The 20557-nt window shown below is 43.3% G+C and overlaps 1 protein-coding gene across 2 annotated transcripts in view; it reads right to left on the reverse strand.

The window, feature by feature from the left end:
- MINOS1 (mitochondrial inner membrane organizing system 1) overlaps positions 1-20557 on the reverse strand; it is a 35154-nt gene that overhangs the window by 14122 nt on the left and 475 nt on the right. The gene's annotated exons all lie outside the window — the stretch shown is intronic.

Below are 20557 nucleotides of genomic sequence, written 5' to 3' on the forward strand. Positions count from 1 at the left end.
GGCAGAGTGAGACTCCAACTCAAAAAAAAAAAATTAGCCAGGCGTGGAAACATATACCTATAGTCCCAGCTACTTGGAAGGCTAAGGCGGAAGGATGGCTTGAGCCCAGGAGGTCAAAGCTGCGGTGAGCCATGATTACGTGACTGCACTCCAGCCTGGGCAACACAGACTCCTGACTCAAAAAAAATAAAAATATTATTTATAACAGACATCACATAACTGATTTTTTGTTGTTGTTTTGAGTTGGAGTCTCACTGTGTCACCCATACTAGAGTGCAGTGGCAAGATCACAGCTACTGTAGTCTCAATCTGCTAGGCTCAGGTAATCCTTCCACCTCAGCCTCCCAAGTAGCTGAGACTACCATACCTGGCTTATTTTTTTATTTATTGTAGAGACAAGGTCTCACCATGTTGCCTAGGCTGATCTCGAACTCCTGGCAACCCTCTCACTTTGGCCTCCAAAGTGCTGAGATTACAGGCGTGAGCCACCGCACCTGGCCTCAAATAACTTTTTAATATCAAATCCCCTTATCATCTGAAATATAACTTGATTTATAAAAGCATCTACATCGTTTTCTAGAATACCACACAATAGCAAAGCAAAGGGCATTCCACTAAGCACCATGGTTTAGGATTAAATCTTCTCATCTAATAATATTCACAATAAACTCATTTTCTTTTTGAGTTGGAGTCTCACTCGGTCACCCAGACTGGAGTGCAGTGGCCGCTCCCGGCCACCGCAGCCTTGCCTGCTGGGCTCCGGCGATCCTTCGGCCTCAGTCTTCCAAGTAGCCGGAATTTCAGGCATGCGCTACCATGCCCGGCTGATTTTTTGATTGATTGTAGAGATGAGGTCTCACCAAGTTGCCCAGATGGGTCTCGAACCCGCGGGCTCAGGCAATGCACTCACCTCAGCCTCCCAAAGGCGCGGGATTACAGGCTGAGCCACTGAGCCCGGCTGTGAGCTCCATTTTACAGTTGAAGAAACTGAGGCACAGAAAAGCCAAGTAACTTGCCTCATACGGGATTTGAGCCCAGGCAGCCTGATTCCAGACACCTAGTCCTTCATCACCATGCTACGTGGCTTCCAGTGTCATCTCTCCACAGATACACGAAGCTATTATATTTTTCTTTAGTCGCGGTCTCACTTGCATCACCCAGGCGGATGTGCAGTGGCACAGTCATGACTCACCACAGCCTTGACCTCCTGGACTCAAGTGGTCCTTCCACCTTAGCCTCCCCTGCACCACCATGCCCAGCAAACTTCTTTGATTTGTTTGTAGAGATGAGGTCCCACTCTGCTGCCTAGGCTAGTCTCCTGGGCTCAAGCAATCCTCCTGCCTTGGCCTCCCAAAGTGCTGGGATTATAGGCGTGAGCCACCTCACCTGCCAATAATTAATTTTAGACCCACCAAAGCAAACCAAACACCTTCCAAACTTCACTCTGGCCAACACTCTGTGTAGGCATTTCATTAATTACACAAACTGAGTACCTACTGTGTGCCAGGCACTATGCTAAGCTCTGGAGAACAGTAAATTCCTGCACTAAGCTCACAGTCTAGTGTTGCAGCCAACTGATAATTAGGGCCACAAAGTACAAGATCCAATGACAGAAGCAGGAAGTACTAGAAGCACTGAGGACACCCAAACCATCGCAGAGGGGGAGGGAAGGTGGCAAGAGCAAAGAGTTACAAGGAGCTCCTTGGTGGCAGATATCATGTGTGAGGTGGGATCAAGCGAGATAGCCCTTCACACCATCCATCAAGGATCATGGCCTCTATCCCACAAGCAATAGGAAAGCAATGGATCAGATGTGTACTTCACACAGTTTTGAAGAAGCAATGAGGACAGATTTGAAGAAGATGCCATCAAGGATGAAGACATCAGTCAGGAGGGAGCCATGGCAGTAGCCCAGGCGGGAGCCAAGGTCCAGACTTCAGACTATTCTGGGCAACTCTGGCTGAAAATGCCACCTTGGATCCCTTGGGCTCACCTCCACTGCCTGCCTGCCACCTGTCCTGTATTCCATGCTAGGCAGAAATGAAAGAGGTGGTACTGAAGGCAGGCAGGACAGGGTAAAGCAAGGTTTTGACCAGAGCCAGGAACTTGTAGGAGGGAAGTGACTATTCCTGATGACCATTTGTCAGAGATCCACCAGGAAGGGTATAGGGAAACCCTTGTGGACTAGGATAAACGGAGATAGAAAAGGTGGTCATTTCTGCACTTAAGATATTGTTGATGCAATTGATGAATATTCCCAGCAGCTTGTTCAAGTGTTGGAAGGTCTAGTCTTCCATGAGCCTATCAAGACTGGTTCTAATAAGGTGCCAAATACAGTGGTATTCTATAGTCATTCTTAAAGGTTCCACTACCCTACCAAGCCCCACGAAACACCTCTCCCAGGCACAGGACTTGCATACACTATAAAACCAAGAGTTAGCCAGATGTGGTGGCTGATGCCTATAATCCGAGCACTTTAGGAGGCGGAGGTGAGAGGACTGCCTGAGCCCAGAATTTGAGACCAGCCTGGATTAGTGAGACTTTGTCTCTACCATAAATAAAAAAACTTAACTGGGCATGGTGGCATGCACTTGTAGCACCAGCTACTTGGAAGGGTGAGGCGGAAGGATCGCCTGAGCCCAGCAGGTTGAGGCTACAGTGGCCATAAGTGTGCCAACATACTCTAGTCTGGGCAACAGTGAGACTCCTACTCAAAAAAACAAACAAACAAAAAAACCAAGAGTTTAGTTTCATACACTGAGTGAATAAAAAAAAAGTCTTCTCACGTAGAAGTTATGAGCTGAAATAAAATAAATTTCAGTTACAGCTGGAATAAGGAGAAAAATAAGTTATGCTTTTTCAATAGTACAGATAATCTTTTCTGGGAATACATAAGATTAGTAGCATTTATTCTAGTGTCAAGACAAAACGCATGATTGAAGCAGTAATATATTTTTGCTTCTAATCAGAATGGGATATTTATGAGTTTACAAGCTCAGGATTTGCAACATACTGGAACTGTGCTGAAATGCTAAGAAAATTAAAAATGCCTACAATGAATGAATTCAATTTAGTCATCTGAAATGATGCCAAGAATACCTTCCATGTAAAAAGTGAATTATGCTGCTTAAATCATTTGCTTTAGCTAATCATTTAAAATCTATCAAACAGGAATTTTGAGTGGTTTATATGTGTAGGTTCTGACAAACAGAAACATTTGTTCTAACTTGTAAATATTTGTCAAAGTAAGGTAAGTCTACAAATCTGTCGACAATTATGTTAGAACATTTCAATAATTATAAGTTACCCTAAGCATTCTAATGGCTTAAGTTAGACAAAGAAAATTGAAGTGAAATCACTGGATTTCCATTCCTCCCAAATACACTGTTAGCTATTAACCAAACAGTTTTACCATTCTACCTGAAGATACAGAATTAAAGTGACTTGGAAAGTCTACATAATGTAAACAAGCAAGTCGGTCACACTGCAACCTGCCAGCCCGGTCATTCTACTCGTCTCCTGGTATCCACTGTCCTTTAAGAGCACCTTTTCACCTACCTAGAGCCTCCAACATTTTTCCAAATTTGCTCTCAAGTTTATCCTTTATCTCTTCATCTTTTCGTGCTACCTAAAGAGCATTTTGAATTAATTTTCCCTACCTTCCTTTTTTTTTTGAGTTGGAGTCTCACTCTGTTGCCCAGGCTGGAGTGCATTGGCATGCACGCTGACCGTCATCCCAGCATTGACCTGCTGGGCTCCAGCAACCCCTCCACCTCAGCCTTCCAAGTAGCCAGAACTAGAGGCGCGCACTACCATGCCCAGCTAATTTTTTGATTTATTGTAGAGATGAGGTCTCGTCAAGTTGCCCGGGCTGGTCTCGAACCCGTGGGCTCAAGCAATCCACTCGCCTCAGCCTCCCAAAACGCTGGGATTACAGGCTGAGCCACCAAGCCCAGACTTCTACCTTCCATTTTTAAAAATACCTAAGAGTTATGGGCTATGCTTTCTTTAAAGGCATTCTAATCATCCTTTATTTTTCTTTTCTTTTGTTCATTTCCTACCTCATTTTCTATTGCTAAAAGTATATGTGCATATGGATGTGGAATATACGACCATGTATTGTGGCTAGAGTCAGAAGTTTTGGTCTTGCTCGTAGGCAGGGTTTCTCAGCCTCGAAACGACTGGTATTTGGGTTGGGCAATTCTTTGTTGTGGGGACTGTCCTGGGCATCGCACGATGCTTGGCAGCTCCTGAGCCTCCACCCACCAGATGTCAGCAGCACCCCTCCTCCCCACCTCCCAGCATGACAGCCAAACACATTTCTAGACATTGCCAAATGTCCCCAAAGGGTGGAAGAGGGCATCACCCCAAGGTGGGAACCACTGGCCTAGCCTAGGGGTTTACAGTTTGCAAAGTGTTCAAATTTACCGAAGAGGAGACTGAGGCTCAAAGAGGCCAGCTCACCTGGCTCCAAGCCCATTCTTTTTCTCACACTCCACACTGCTTCTCCATCTAAAGATGAACAATGCGGCCCCAGCTTCCTCATTCTTACTGCGAGAGCAAGTTTTCACAATCCCCTTCCTTCTTCGCTTCTTTTCCTTTCAAAGAAGAGAATGTCTGTCTTCCAGAGAAACCTTCCGTGAAAGCCCAGCACATTCAATGGATAAAAACTAAACTGCTGTTTAGATTCAGGCTCCACCTCTTAAACTCCATTCCAGAGGGGTCCCAAGACTCCACTTACATGATTCTATACAGACACTTCTTGGTTAGGGATAGTCTCTGGTATAATCTTAAGGACTGAAACAGGAACCAGCCACATTCAGCACACATAATACTTAAGCCAAGTGCCACGTCAAAACAGTTACAGGTCAGTGGTAGGGGTTAGGAGTGGAAAGGGTATGTGTGTGTGCCACATGTGTGGAATCCTAGTGGCTGGATAAATTCAAGAGACACGAGCTGGGAACAGAAGACCAGTAAAGCAGTAGTCTCATGGACAAGTCTGTCCAATATCCAGGACTCCTGAAGAAATGGGTTCCAAACAAATCATTCCCCATGAATGACCCAAAGGAACAAGTCTCAACTTTCCCAGGGATCGGTTTTCTCATCTGTGAAATGAGAAGGGTGAAACAGATCAGTAATGCTATCAGCTCTTTTTCCTCCAAAGCAATGAAATTTCATCTCCCAAATAAAATCTTAAGCAGAAAATAGATATATAGGCCAGGAACAATGGCTCATGCCTACAATCCCAAAGTTTTGGTAGGCTGAAGTGGGAGGATTATTTAAGGTCAGGAGTTCGAGACCAGCCTGGGCAACATAGCAAGACCCCATCTCTGCAACAACAACAAAAAAAATGGGAGTCTGAGGTGGGAGGATCACTTGAGCCCAGAAGTACGGGGCTGCAGTGAGCTATGATTGTACCACTGCATTCCAGCCTGGGCAACAGAGTGAGATGCTGCCTCCAAGAAGAGAGAGAGAGAGAGAGAGAGAGAGAGAGAGAGAGAGAGAGAGAGAGAGAGAGAGAGAGAACATGCAGATCAAAGTGGAGCTGTTCTCTTGAAGTGGGGCTGGGAAGGGGCTGGAGGGCCTGACTAAAAATCCCCTTGCTCAGCCTCCTCTCATTTTTCTCACGTTTCCTCAAGGTATCTCCCCCACCAAGGGCCATACCTGCCCCACAAGGGCCAACCGCAGGTACTTTGGAAGACTTAAAAACCACTGGATCAAATGAATCCCTAAGGTTCCTTCTAGTTTGAGGACGTTGTCATTCTGTGAGTACATGAATTCTTGGAGGTTATTCAACTGGGGTCATCTACAACCACGCCACCCTGAACATGCCCAATCTTGTCAACTGGAGTCATGCAAGGAAAGTGACAATGGGACGCCACATTCACCAAGAGCAGATCCCACTAACCTGCCAGCCTACGAGAAACTTCATGAACGGACACCAATGCCATTTCAGTTGGTGACAAGTTTAAGGAAACTTTCACTTAAACCTGCTCAACAACAAAACTAGACTTATTTAAAGAACATTCATAATCTTCATCTACAGGAACTCACTGAATGCAGCAACAATTTTTTTTCAGTTGAAACTGTTCTCACTTGTGTATTTTCTCCCCCTCGCCTTTCTCTTTTTCTTTGAGACAGAGTCTCATTCTGTTTCCCAGGCTAAACTCAGTGGTGTGATCCCAGCTCACAAATGATCCTCCCACCTCAGCCTCCCGAAGAGCTGGCACTACAGGAATGCGCCATGCCCGGTTAATTTCTGTATTCTTTGTAAAGATGAGGTATCACTATGTTGCCCAGGCTGGCCTTGAACTCCTGAGCTCAAGCAATTCTCCCACGTGGGCCTCCCAAAGTGCTGAGATTATAGGTGTGATCCACCATGCCTGGCCCTGTATTTTCTTAAATTATAACAATAATCGTTAATGATTCTCTCCACCAAATATCATCATTCCTTAGAGAAAATTTAGATTAAGTTTACTGTTTATCATTCTTTTTATATCAATGGGATCATCTACTGCAACAATGTTCTGCAACTTACTTTTCTTAAAAGACCCCTTTCTGTAATTGTACCTGTCTTTTTAAAACTTTGTAATAGAGTCTAACATACATTCAGAAAGATGCACAATTAACTGTATCACTCCATGAATTTTCAAACTAAACACACCCAGGTTACTAGCAACCAGGCCTGCCTTGTGCTCCCTTAGTCAAAACTCTCCACCCAACGATAACCATGTTCTGGCTTCTAATAACACAGAGCAGTTTTGCCTGTTTTTAAACTTTATTTAAATGGACTCACATAGTAAGCACTTTTGTCCAACACTGTTGTGCACAGCAGTAGCTTGCTCATTATCATTTGTATTCCATTACATTAATATACCACAGTTTACTTATCCATTTTGCTGATGGGCATCTGTGCAGTTTCATATTAAGTGCTGTTAGGAATAGTGTTCTGTGAACATTCTGGTGTAAATGTCATTTGGTGATTACATGCCTGTATTTCGGTTGGGTATATACCTACGCATGGAATTGCTGAGTCAGAAAAGGCAAACATGGTTAGCTTTAGTCGATACTGCCAGTTTTCCAAAGTGGTTACACAGATTCCAACTCTCTGAATTAGGCTGCTCTATATCCCCACAACACTTGGTGTTTTTCATCTTTTGTGTTTTCATTTCATTTTTCATTTATTTTCACTCACCAACCGGCAGATGTTTCAATAACTTTTTGAGGTATAATTTATATAGTCTAAACCGCACCCACCTAAAGCATACAATGAGTTTTCACAGATATAAGCACCTACAAAACCACCACCAATAGCAAGAAACAGAATATTGCTATCTTCCCTGAGTCTCTTTGTGCCCTTTACAATCCATCCTTCACCCCAGCAACCATTACCTACTTTCTGTCACTAGACTGGTTGCATTTTCTAGAATTTTATACATAAATGGAATCAGAGTACGTACTCTTTTGTGCCTGGCTTCTTTCATTCAACAAAACGAATCTGAAATGAATCCATGTTGTATGTATCAGCAGTCATTTCCCCCTTTACGGCTGACATTCCCCTCTAAGGACAGTCCACATCTTGTTCATCCAGATTGATGGACATCTGGACTGTTTCCAGTTTCTAACTATCATAAACAAAGCTGCTAAGAACATTCATGTATAAGTCTTTGTGTGGATATGTTTCATTTCTCTTGGGTAAATACTTGGGAGTAGGATGGCTAGACCTTATGTTTAACTTTATAAGAAACTATGAAACAGTTTTCCAAAGTGGTTTTACCATTTTACTTCCCCATCAATGGTGTACAAGAGCCCAGCTGCTCCACATCTCAGTCACCACTTAGCACTGCCAAACTTTTCCAACTTTAGCTATGTTCATGGGTGTGTAGGGCTATCTCGTGATTTTAACTTGCACTTCCCTGATGACCATGGATGTTGGACATCTGTTCATGTGTTTATTTGCCACTGGTAGAACTTCTTTAGTTAAGTTTTTTCAAACATTTTAACAATGGGCTGTTTTCTTATGACTAAAATTAAGAGTCCTTTATGCTTTCTAGAAATAAGTCCTTTGTCAGACATATGTGTTACAAATACTCTCTCCTTTTCCGTGGCTTGCCTTTTTGTTTTCGAATGATGACATTCAAAGAGCAAGAGTTTTAAACTCGATCAAAGATAATATATTCATTTTCCTTTTTTGTATCCTAAAAAATCTTTTCTGACCCCAAGGTCACCTATAGGTTTTATAGTTTTAGCTTTTACATTTAAGTGTATGGTCCTTTTAATTGAGGTTCATTTTTTTCTCTATATGGATACCCAGTTGTTTTAGCATAATTTGTTGAAAAGATCTTCCTTTCCCCATTAAATTGCCTTGTCAAAAATGAGCTGACCATGTGTTTATATTTCTGGGTTTTATCTACTCTATTCTACTGATCTATATGCAGATTCCCTGTCCAATACCTCACTGTCTTGTAGCTTTATAATATGTCTTGACATCAGGTAATAATTACCTCAAATTTGTTCTTTTCGAAAATTGCTTTGGCTTATTTATTTACATTTTCAAAGAGTTTTTAAAATCAACTTCTCATTTTCTATAAAACTTCTTTGAGCATTGTTTTTCTTGCTGAAAAAACAGAGATAATGTAAACTTCCTCACTGACTTTTTGGGAAAGTAAAAAAGGAATAATATATTAGTGTATAAGATGGCACGTTAACAGGCATTCAATTAATGTTAGCTTTCTCTTTCCTTCTCTTGGCCTTTAAATAAACAGGATCCAATCGAGCAGTGCCCTAGCATTTCACCACTGGGTCAATGGCCATAGTAAAAATATTACCACACCAAACAACTTTTATAAGTAAATATTTGTATTTTTACTTGGAGTCAATACTGAAATGCACTTGCCAAAGAAAGCAATTCAGCATATTTACTAATAAACTGTTTCAGGCCACATTTTAGGAAAGCATAAAACCACAGCCAGAACAAAAATTTAAGTATGTTTTCAAGTTCCATATACTGCCTAATTACATTATTCTGTAATACTAACAGAAAATTCTCCTCTAAAGGTCACAGTGCTCCACTATTCATACTGCTGCCACAAATGGAAAAAGAATTTTTGTGCATGTGTTCAGAAATACATAAAACAAAATATGGCTACCAATTCAACAATTAACATCTACTAATTTGAAACCCTAACCAATAAACAACCAAAACCTTTGAAGTATTTTAGTTTAGCCTAATTGATATCACTCCATGAAATGGAGAAGTATCAGTTTGCAAACATAGGCTAGCAAAAGGCAATTTTTGGTGAGCCACCAACACTTTGTGGTAACCCACATCTGTCAGATAAACTGATACTTAAAGAAAAACAAGAATTTGCTTTATTTTTCCATGACTTTATTCGATGGCCTCTCTTTTTATTTTTTAGACAGGGTTCTGTTACCTAGGCTGGAGTGCAGTAGCACAATCATGGCTCACCGCAGCCTCAACCTCGTGGGCTCAAGAGATGCTCCTGCCTCACGAGTAGCTGGGACTACAGGCGTGTGCCACCATGCCAGGCTAATTTTTCTATTTTTTGTAGAGACAGGATCATGCTATATTCCCAGGTTGGCATCGAACTCCTGGCCTCAAGCGATCTTCCCACCTCAGTCTCCCAAAGTGTGGGATTAAAGGCATGAGCCACCCTGCTTGGCCCAATGGCCTCTTTTAGTAAAGTTTGTTTATTGTCTCACTCTGCCTCAGCCTCCTAAGTAGCTGGATCTACAGGCGCATGCCACCATACACGGCTAATTTTTTTATTTTTTGTAGAGGTCTGGCTATGTTGCCCAGACTGGTCTCATACTCCTGACTCAAGCAATCTTCCTACCTCGGCCTCCCAAAGTGCTGACATTACAGGTGTGAGCCACCTCGCCTGGCATGGTAAAGTATCTTTTAAACATTAAAATAATTTTAAACAATTTAACGCCGGGCTCGGTGGCTCAGCCTGTAATCCCACGCCTTTGAGGTTGAAGTGAGTGGATTGCCTGAGCCTGCGGGTTTGAGACCCGCCTGGGCAGCGAGACCTCATCTCTATAATAAATCAAAAAATCAGCTGGGCGTGGTAGCACATGCCTGTAATTCCAGCTACTTGGAAGGCTGAGGCGGAAGGATCGCCGATCGCTGGAGCCCAGCAGGGCGAGGCTGCGGTGGCCGGGAGCGGCCACTGCACTCCAGTCTGGGTGACAGAGTGAGACTTCAACTCAAAAAAAAAAACAAACAAAACAATTTAACTATACTTAGTGGATTACTGGATGAATACACAAAATCTACTGGTTAATTCTAAGGCAGGTCAGCTGCTAAGTCATTTAGTCCTACCTTCTTGACAAGGAAGGAACAAGGCAAAATCTTTTCTTTTCAAGAAGATTAATGCATAACAGACCAGTAACTTTCATCTCTGTTGACTGAGCTGCATATACCCAGTGACCTATCTCAGGACATACTAGAAATTAATAAACTGCAAAGTATTAATAGTATTAAAGTATCCCCTCCTGCCTCTCCTATTTGTTAAAAGCAACACCGTTATCATGTATGCAGGCTTGGTGTCACCCAGCTCCTCCCACTCCTGAGCCTGTATTTCCTACTCTGTAAATAACAGCCTCCGTACTAGCATCATTGCATCTGTCTCCTTTCTACTTCTGCTCCCAGCTTAGTTCCTGCTTCCTTTCATCTGATCATCTCATTTTTAGCATGATTTTGCAATAATATATAGTAACCCATCTCCTCTTTGTCTTCATTCTAATCCTGATTCACTCTTACCTACTTCAGTGATCATCCTGAAATCAGAAATTCAACCATGTCACTCTTCAGCTGAACATTCAATGAACTTCTTCAAACACCAAACACAGAATTGCCACAGAACCCAGATATTCCACTCCTAGCTATGTGTTCACATAAAAACTGGGGCGGGGAGGGGGGGAAGGTGCTAGGCGTTATGGCAGGCATCTGTAATCCCAGCTATGTGAGAGGCTGAAGGGAAGATCATTTGAGCCCTGGAGTTTGAGACCAGCCTGGGCAACACAGTGAGACCCCATCGCAAAAAACAAAAACAAAAACAAAACTTGTACACTTGATTACAGCAACATTATTCATAACAGTCAACAGTGGAAACAACCTAAATATCCATCAACTGATAAATGGATAAACAAAATGTAATATAACATACCACACAATATGATTTGGCAACAAAAAGAATGAAGCACAGATACATGCTACAGCATGGATGACTAAATGAACGAACTTAGACACAAAAAACTACATCTTGTATAATTTAATTAATACCAACCATCCAGAGAGACAGAAAGTATGGTTGCTTGGGGCTCGGGCAGGGGTGGGAGTTGGGGGATGGGAGTAACTGTGCCAGAGGTTTCTTTTGGGGGAAAACGAAAATATTCTAAAATTAGATTGTGGCAACAGCTGCACAATTCTGTGAACATACTAAAATTATATATTTTAAATAAAAAAGTTTATGGCATGTGAAATACATCTCAATTAAGCAGTTTTTAAAAAAAGATCAGCATGTCTGTACTACTTTCTGGAAGTCAGTTTTAGACTGTGTAACAGAATCAATTCCTGTGCCCAATTTCACTTGAAAACATCATGACAGAATAAAGTCTCTAAAAATATATTTAAAAAACAAACATACAATAGCTTCACCCTGTCATTAGCATGAAATCCAACCTTGTTAGCCTGTAGTAACTGTGAACTCTCTCCACCCCTTCCAGTCTCCCTGCCTCATCTTTTGCTCCTCCCTAGGAGTTCTTTGACTCCAAGGAAGACCTCTTCTGCATTAACACATGACAATCACAAATGTGGGCTTTGGAAGGCAGACCGAATGGGGCTCACTTCCCACCTAAGCAGCCACAGTCTGTGACCCTAGAGAAGCAACCCTGCCACTGGGAGCTTCTGTATCCTCATGGTAAAATGTGGGGAAACGGTATCCCACAAGGCCATGGGGGTTAAAGAATGCATGTGTGCCTGCAAAAGGTAAATGCTCAATAAATGGCAGGCATTCTCATTCCCCAAAATAACTTAAGTCAGTCTGTCTCCCCCCCCCCCCGGGACACTGTCTGGACAGTTACTGAGCCCTAAAACATAGTCCTTCTTCTCATCCGCCTATTAAATATCTACATATTCTCCAAGATGAGGCTCAAATATCACCACCTCCTTTTCACATTCCTCAAGGAGGTAAGCCCCTTCGTGATAGGGCAAGCACACACTCATCTGTGCACCAGCACTGCCAAGCCTTACCACAAAGCCTGGTAATTAAATTCTTCCAGAAGTTTACATTAACAATTAATATCACACATATAAAATGGAATACTGACTGTCAGGTTTCTGCAATACCCACAATAACCAAGGGGTGAATGTGTCCATCATTTTAACTTATAAGCTTTAACTTCATTTATACCACCGGTATTTATACCACCAACATTTATACTGGCAAAGCCCAGGCAATGCCCAGCTGCTCTTCAGAAGTGATCTCATTTTCTCCTTACCTGCAACAACCTGAGGCAAGTACTGTCATTTGATAGATGAGGAAATAGGCTGAGGTTCTTACTGGTGCATCAATTTCCAATGAAAGACACAAAGTCCATGTATGCTGCCATAGTTCACCGAATTGAATAGAGTCTAGAGACTGCCAAGAATGCCCACAGCCTGCCTTGTCCCTTGCCACTAAGACAATGAAAATCACTCTTGTGCTTGAAACACCAGGCTTGCCAGGATAGCCCTTACTTCTTCTCTACCACGACATCTCCTGCCCCTTTTTTAGAATAAACTAGAATTCCTGGTCATCACATGGATGAGTAAGACTAGATATCCCCCCCACCCCCGGGTCTCACAGTGAGAGCAGAATGAAGGGAAAAGAACACAGACAACTGCAAGGCTTTCCAAGTCACACTGGGGATTCCCAGGATTTCCACATGAATCCAAGGAACACTGACATCAGATTTTCCTCAAACTGTCCTCCAGCAAATCCACACTGTGAGGCCTGGTCACTGTCACAGACAAAATGAATTTGGTCATGAGGCCCACTGCCTGCCAGTGCAAGCCTTCAGTATTCATGAGTTGTAACAGGACTCTGAGGGCAATAATAGTGCCTCCATGACCCAGGCTTGCAGGCTCAAAAACACCCAAACCACAGGGATGCAGTCCCTGGAAGTCTTGAAACTATGATTTTTTTCATCTCTTAAAACTTATTTTCACTGGGCTCGGTGGCTCAGCCTGTAATCCCGCGCCTTGGGAGGCCGAGGTGAGTGGATTGCCTGAGCCTGCAGGTTTGAGACCCGCCTGGGCCACTTGGCAAGACTTCATCTCTACAATAAATCAAAAATAGCCGGGCGTGGTAGCGCGTGCCTGTAGTTCCAGCTACTTGGAAGGCTGAGGCGGAAGGATCGCCAGAGCCCAGCAGGTTGAGGCTGCGGTGGCCGGGAGCAGCCACTGCACTCCAGTCTGGGCGACAGAGCGAGACTCCAACTCAAAAAAAAAAACCAAAACAAACAAACTTATTGTCCTCAGGAAATCGAAAACAGACATAACCTCTTACCAAGTCCAAAGTGACAAGCCCAACCTGAGACATCAGATCTGTGGAGGCCAGAACCACCAAGTCTCCAGTGTGGATAAGAGATCATGCCTTCTAGTCTCACTAACAAGAAATGTGTGACTTATTTATGCTCGTGGGCAAAAATTGCTCAGTACACACAAGGAAAATGAATGGCACAACCCTTGAGCTGAGTGAAGGAAGAAAACCAGAGCATTCAATAAATCTGATAAAACTTAAAAATAAATCTATGAAATTAGCAAAACCCATTAATGACGCATTCACATAAAACTAACGGAACATGCCATTCATAAAATGTAATATTCTTCACTCCTTTTTCATTTCCTGCAATGAGGCTTTGGCACTACCACTTAAACCAACAACACCCCTCTACTTGTTTAAACACAAAAGTGCTCTCTGGTTTATGTTTCTCAGTTGATGACTCCCAAACATTTCTAATACTACTTTATTAACATCTACTGACAGTAATTTACATTCCTAAATGAAATAAAAAGTTGGTAGAAGTCCCAAGAATACAGGATCAACTTGTGAACTGGCAGAAATTCACATAAAACCTACTTTACTTGGACTTTTTCATTTAAATACTAATTCATTCAGTTAATAAACACACACTCAATAGCAAATATGGGCAGAGAACACAGTCTTCAAAATTCTCAGGAATACATATCATTCATGTAACAATCATTATTGTACGCCTTCTCTACACTGGGGTTGGGGTCAACAGTGAACACAAGTGTCTGGGTCTTATGAAGTTTATATTCTAGTGAGGAGGAACAATCACGTAAAGAAACAAACAGCAAATTTCAGATGGTGATACATGCTCTTAAAAAAAATGAGTGACATGACAGAATAAATACGACATGGGAACTTCTTTTTTTTTTTTTTTTAGGTTGGAAAATATAGTTTGCAACTTGGTGAGACCTCATCTCTAAATAAATCAAAAAATCAGCTGGGCATGGTAGCACATGCCTGTAATTCCGGCTACTTGGAAGGCTGAGGCGGAAGGATCGCCGGAGCCCAGCAGGTCAAGGCTGCGGTGGCCGGGAGCGGCCACTGCACTCCAGTCTGGGCGACAGAGTGAGACTCCAACTCAAAAAAAAAAAGAAAATATAGTTTATTTTAAAAAGTTAGTTAGAGAGAGGAAAAAAGAAGAGGAGATTCACCTCCCCAAGGCAGGGAAGAAGCCAAAGCCAGGAAGCATGGTGACAACCATAGCTCAAAGAGTACATGGCCACACCAGAATCTAGTAAGGCAATGGCCAGGAACTTCTTAAATGCTAACAAGGGGGGGGGGGGGGAGGAGATACGCTACTGCATACAATGGCAGGAATAAGAATAAAGGCCAAAGAGAAGGGTAAACTGTGAGGTGGGGGAAGGAAAAGAAAGGAACAAGGGGTAAAAAAGAGGAAAAAAGTGAAACGGATGTATAACAAACTAGGGCCCACTGTGCCCATCAATCAGTAGCTCCCTTCCAAGAACAAGGAGGCGTACAGACTTGTTTTTGTTGTTGTTTCTGGATCCATGGCCTTAATTTAGCAGGTCAAACCATATTAGAAATCATCTATTCTATCATACTATTTGACACAAAATAGATATTTAAAAACCAGAATTAACAAGAGAAATAGAATTGCTTTTCTTTTCTTTTCTTTTTTGAGTTGGAGTCTCACCCAGGCTGGGGGGCAGTGGCATGCTCATAGCCAATTAAAAACCAGAATTAACAAGAGAAATAGAATTGCTTTTCTTTTCTTTTCTTTTTTGAGTTGGAGTCTCACCCAGGCTGGGGGGCAGTGGCATGCTCATGGCCACCGCAGCCTCGACCTGCTGAGCTTAGGCGATCCTTCTGCCTCAGTCTTCCAAATAGCTGGAACTACAGGCACACACCACCACACCCATCTAATTTTTTAATTTATTGTAGAGATGAGGTCTTGCCAAATTGCCCAGGCTGGTCTTAAACCCGTGAGCTCAGGCAATTCTCTCACTTCGGCCTCCCAAAGTGCTGGAATTATAGGCATGAGCCACCGTGCCCAGTCTGCTTTACTTAAGATAGCAATGGGGCCAAGAGTATTTATAAATAAATGTATCTCTTCCTAAGGACAAAATTATATGAGAACTTCTCTGTCTCTCTCTTTCTCTCTTTTTTGAATCAGGCTCTGTCACCCAGGTTAGAGTGCAGAGGCACAACATGGCTCACCACAGCCTCAACTTTCTGGGCTCAGGGGATCCTCCGTCTCAGCCTCCTGAGTAGCTGGGACTATAGGTACATGCCACCACACCTAAATTTTTGGAAAAATGAAGTCTCCCTATGCTGCCTAGGCTGGTTTCAAACTCCTGGGTTCAAGCAATCCTCCCTCCTCCGCCTCTCAAAGTGCCGGGATTACAAGTGTCAACTACTGCATCCAGACTAGAATGCCTCTTTAAAGAACAACTGCCGAGGCCGGGCTTGGTGGCTCAGCCTCTAAACCCAGCACTTTGGGAGGCCCAGGCGAGTGGACTGCCTGAGTCCGTGGGTTCAAGACCAGCCCAGATAACTTGGTGAGACCTTGTCTCTACAATAAATCAAAAATTAGCTGGGCATGGTAGCATGTGCCTATAGTTCTGGCTACTTGGAACGCTGAGGCAGAAGGATCACCTGAGCCCAGCAGGTCGATGCTGGGGTGGCCGTAAACATGCCACTGCACTGCAGCCTGGGCAACAGAGTGAGACTCCAAAAACAAAAAAAGAACCACTGCCTAGGCCAGGTGTAGTGGCTCCTGCCTGTAATCCCAGCACTTTGGGAGGCAAGGTAGGATGACTGCTGGAGACCAGGAGTTCCAGGTCAGCCTGGACAACATAGTGAGACACCTGCCTCTAATACTTAAAAAAGAAAAAGACAAAAGAACCACTGAATAAAGCACATGCTTAAGAGAGTGATTTAACTCAGTTATACAACAACTATGCTAAACATGAACAATTAAAATAGTCATCTTGCAGCAAACAGAAAGTAATAAAAATACTTTAGCCAAACAGAAAAGGAATCAGAGTTTTCTGTCCATGCGCTGTGGCTTCCCTTCAGTCACTGCCAAGCCAGAGAGTGTGAAGTGATCAAGATGGAACTGAAAGCCTGCACTGGCCTTTCCTTCCTGCCTACATCTTCTACCACCTCTTACCTATCACACGGCAGGCTGCCATTCATCAAGTCTTCATCTCCATCGTGAAGTACCAGAAAAGCAAGCAGCCAAAGAGGTTTAAAGAGGTCCAGAATCTCACTGCCTGGAGCAAACAGGAAACAACACACTCACAACAGCAGAGCGTTCATCCTCCAGGTCTCAAAGACCATTCGGACTAAAGCCTCTCATCTTTCCCCCCCTTTCTCTAAGGCCATCACTAAAAAGATGAACTCTATCAAAATCTGAACTCCATCATCTCTCTCAAAACCAATGTCCCCTTCTCAGCTTCTCCATTCTCATTCTCAAAATAAACAATGTAAGAAGAAAAATGACCAAAACGATGACCTTCTCATTACAATCACACTCTCCCCTGCCACCTGATGTAATCAGGTATACTATGCCAGATGCTCTTTCATTTGAATGAGGTTCACATGCACCTGTTCTGCTTTACTTCCAAATTCTCATCAGTGACATTAATTCTTTACAAGAAATGAAGATGGGCCTGGCACGGTGGCTCGGCCTATAATCCTAGCACTTTGGAAAGCCGAAGCGAGAGGACTATCTGAACCCGGGGGTTCGAGACCAGCCTGGGCAACTTGGTAAGACCTCGTCTCTACAATAAATCAAAAAATAAGTTGGGCGTGGTAGCATGCGCCTGTAGTTCCAGTTACTTGGAAGGCTGAGGTGGAAGGATCACCTAAGTCCAGCGGTAGAGGCTACGGTGGCCGTGAGTGTACCACTGCACTCCAGCATGGGTGACAGGGTGAGACTCCAACTCAAAAAAAAAAAAAAGAAATGAAGATGAGGCAATGTTAACTAGTTGGAGACAAGTTAAAGAAAACAGCATTTACTGAGTTCCTATGGGTCTAGGAAATGGGTATTACTATTTCCATTTTATGGAGGAAAAGATTGAAGTTTTGCAAATTACTTATTCCTTTCCAGTCTAACAGTTCAGATTTATATACCTCACAACCCAGTGCTGCTAGTTTCCTCTAATCTAAATCTGTTCTGTATAAAACATTGCCAGAACAATCATACCAAAATTCCATTTACATCACATCAATTCCCTGTTGAGGGTAGTAAAATGCCTGTACTTCTCTATTTGCCCACGGACTGGCCCATAACTCAATAAATATTTGATGCTTGAAACCATCCCACGATTCCTCACCAGCCTAGGCATAGTGAGCCCTGGAAGTGATAGACTTTAAGACAGAGGTGTTGAATGCACAGAAAAACACAGAGGTGTTGAATTCACGTGAAAAAGTATACGGCAACTCAAGTGCTTTCATGATGAAGTGGAATCTCTCTAAGACATTTCACAATTCTGGCTCCATCCAAACCAGCCCTCTTTTCTTTAGGGACTAGGGGCATTGAAATGACCCCCCTCCAAAACACACACACACTTCTGGCTCCTTAACCTCTCTGGGCTTCAATTTCCTCTTCTATGAAAGTCCAACTTGGCTTCTGCTAAAGTTCTTCCATCCTCCCGAAAATTCAAGTCCAAGTCACTTTATAAAGGTCGGCTGAAGGCCCATTTCCCTTGCAAACTCTCATAAGTGACCTTAGCCTGTCCCTCTACTTACTTGATTTACAGTAGTTCTATAACAGAGCCTGAATCTCTTGCTTTAACTTTCCCTGTAATCATATATTACCTTGCCTCATATAATTATTCCACATGTGTGTGCCCCCACCATTGTCCCACTCATGACAGTGACATACTCACTGCCACAGGTGTCACCACTAGCACAACAATTAGTACCAACAAGTATCACTATAGTGTTTGCTGAATGCATAATAAGGACTAGGCACTGCGTTTCATTTTCTTCACCCTTTTAGGTCAACATCTTTATCCCCATTTTATTGTTAAGAAAGAGACCTTAGCCGGGCTCGGTGGCTCAGCCTGTAATCCCACGCCTTTGGGAGGCTGAGGTGAGTGGATTGCCTGAGCCCACGGGTTCGAGACCCGCCTGGGCAGCGAGACCTCATCTCTACAATAAATCAAAAAATCAGCCGGGCGTGGTAGCGCATGCCTGCAATTCCGGCTACGCGGAAGGCTGAGGCGGAAGGATCGCGGAGCCCAGCAGATCGAGACTGCAGTGGCCTGGAGTGGCCAACTCAAAAAAAAAAAAAAAAAAAGAGACCTTACCCAAAGCTACAAAACTAGTGAGGATGGGGGTGAAGAGTAAGAGTGGGTGATTCAAACTCAGTTCCACCCACCTCCAGAGCTCCTCTTCAGTACTATGGTACACTGCTGAGTAATTATTTTGTCATTTCACATCCACGTGTTAAATCTTCTCTACTAAATGCAAGCTGTGTAAACAATAACAAAAACTATTTTGGGAGGCACTTCCAAAAAAACCCGTTCCTAGTAAGTGAGCCATACTCAGGCCTTCACATAAACTAACTCATTTAATCTTTTCAACAATTCTATCAGATAGTAATAATTACTATTGCTAATTTACAAATAGGAAACAGGTACAGGGAGGTTAAATAACTTGCCCAAATCACAAAAGTTGCTAGGCAAGTGCTAAATTCAAGGCTGAAGTGGAAGCTATGATAAACTGTTTCATTTATATTGATGCTTTCTCAACCTTTTCTTTTCTTCTGTGAGTCAGAGTCTCACTCTGTCGCCCAGGCTGGAGTGCAGTGGCATGCTGGCGGCTCACCACAGCCTCCAACACCTGGGCTCAGGCAATACTTTAGCCTCAGCCTCCCAACTAGCTGGGACTACAGGTGCATGCCACAACACCTAGCTAATTTTTAAAATTTTTTGTAGAGACGGGAGTCTTGCTATGCTGCCCAGAATGACTGTGAACTCCTGGCCTCAGGTGATCCTTCTGCCTCAGCCTCCCAAAGTGCTGGGATTACAGGCATGAGCCACTGTGCCCGGTTTCAACAATTTTTATTAAACGCTCTTCTGGGGCGGGGAAAACAGTAGTAAATAAACTAGATGCATCCCTGCTTTCATGAACCTTACTATTTTATTTCTTTCCCGATATTTTCATTCAAGGACACAATCCTAAAGGCTCTTAAATACCCTAAGATTACCATATAAAAATATCAAATTTGGATAATAAAAATTAGTATCCAAGAAAAAGCACAGGAGTTGAACCCAGAAAACCTGAGTTAAATCCCTGACTTTCATTTATTAGCAGCATGACCCTGGGCAAATCCCTTCACCTTACTCTCCATTTCATAACCTGTAAAAAGATAATTTATCAGGCAGTGAACTAAGGTGAGCACCTAGTACAACGAAGATACTTAATACACTTCAATAAATGAGCTCCCTCCCCACACACAAAGTGACTTCATAATTGGTTTCGTCGCTAAGCACGTGTTGAAAGACTACACGTTACACCAAGGACTGAAAGCGAACAACTTCTTACTTTCCAGCAAAAGTCTCACTCCAGGCCATCATCACTCTGTCTCCAATTTCAGGTCCCAGACTACCCTGATTCAGACAAGTCGGGTGACAGGTTGGGAATGACAGCAATTCACAACAGGGCCTGGCAGTATAAAACGCTCCCGATGACCTTCTTCAGAAGGATTCCGGCGCCTTGGGAGGCCTAGGCGGGAGGGCTGCTTAAGGCCAGGAGTTCGAGATCAGCCTGGCGACACAACGAGACCCCCGTCTCTACGTTAAAAAAAAAAAAAAAAAAAGAATTTAAGGCACTTTTGTTTCGGGGGGAGGTCCGCGGCCCCCTGACTAGGCTACGGCCCACGCCAGGCGATGTGGCCCCGGGGAGGGAAATCCGGAGCTCGGCCCGAGGTCGTGCCGGGGACTACTTGCCACGGAAAGCGTCTGCAGCTCTCCCGCCACCTG

This window comes from Carlito syrichta, unplaced genomic scaffold, assembly GCF_000164805.1.
Source record: "Carlito syrichta isolate Samal-C Ts95f unplaced genomic scaffold, Tarsius_syrichta-2.0.1 Scaffold95963, whole genome shotgun sequence".
NCBI classification, from domain to species: Eukaryota; Metazoa; Chordata; class Mammalia; order Primates; family Tarsiidae; genus Carlito; species Carlito syrichta.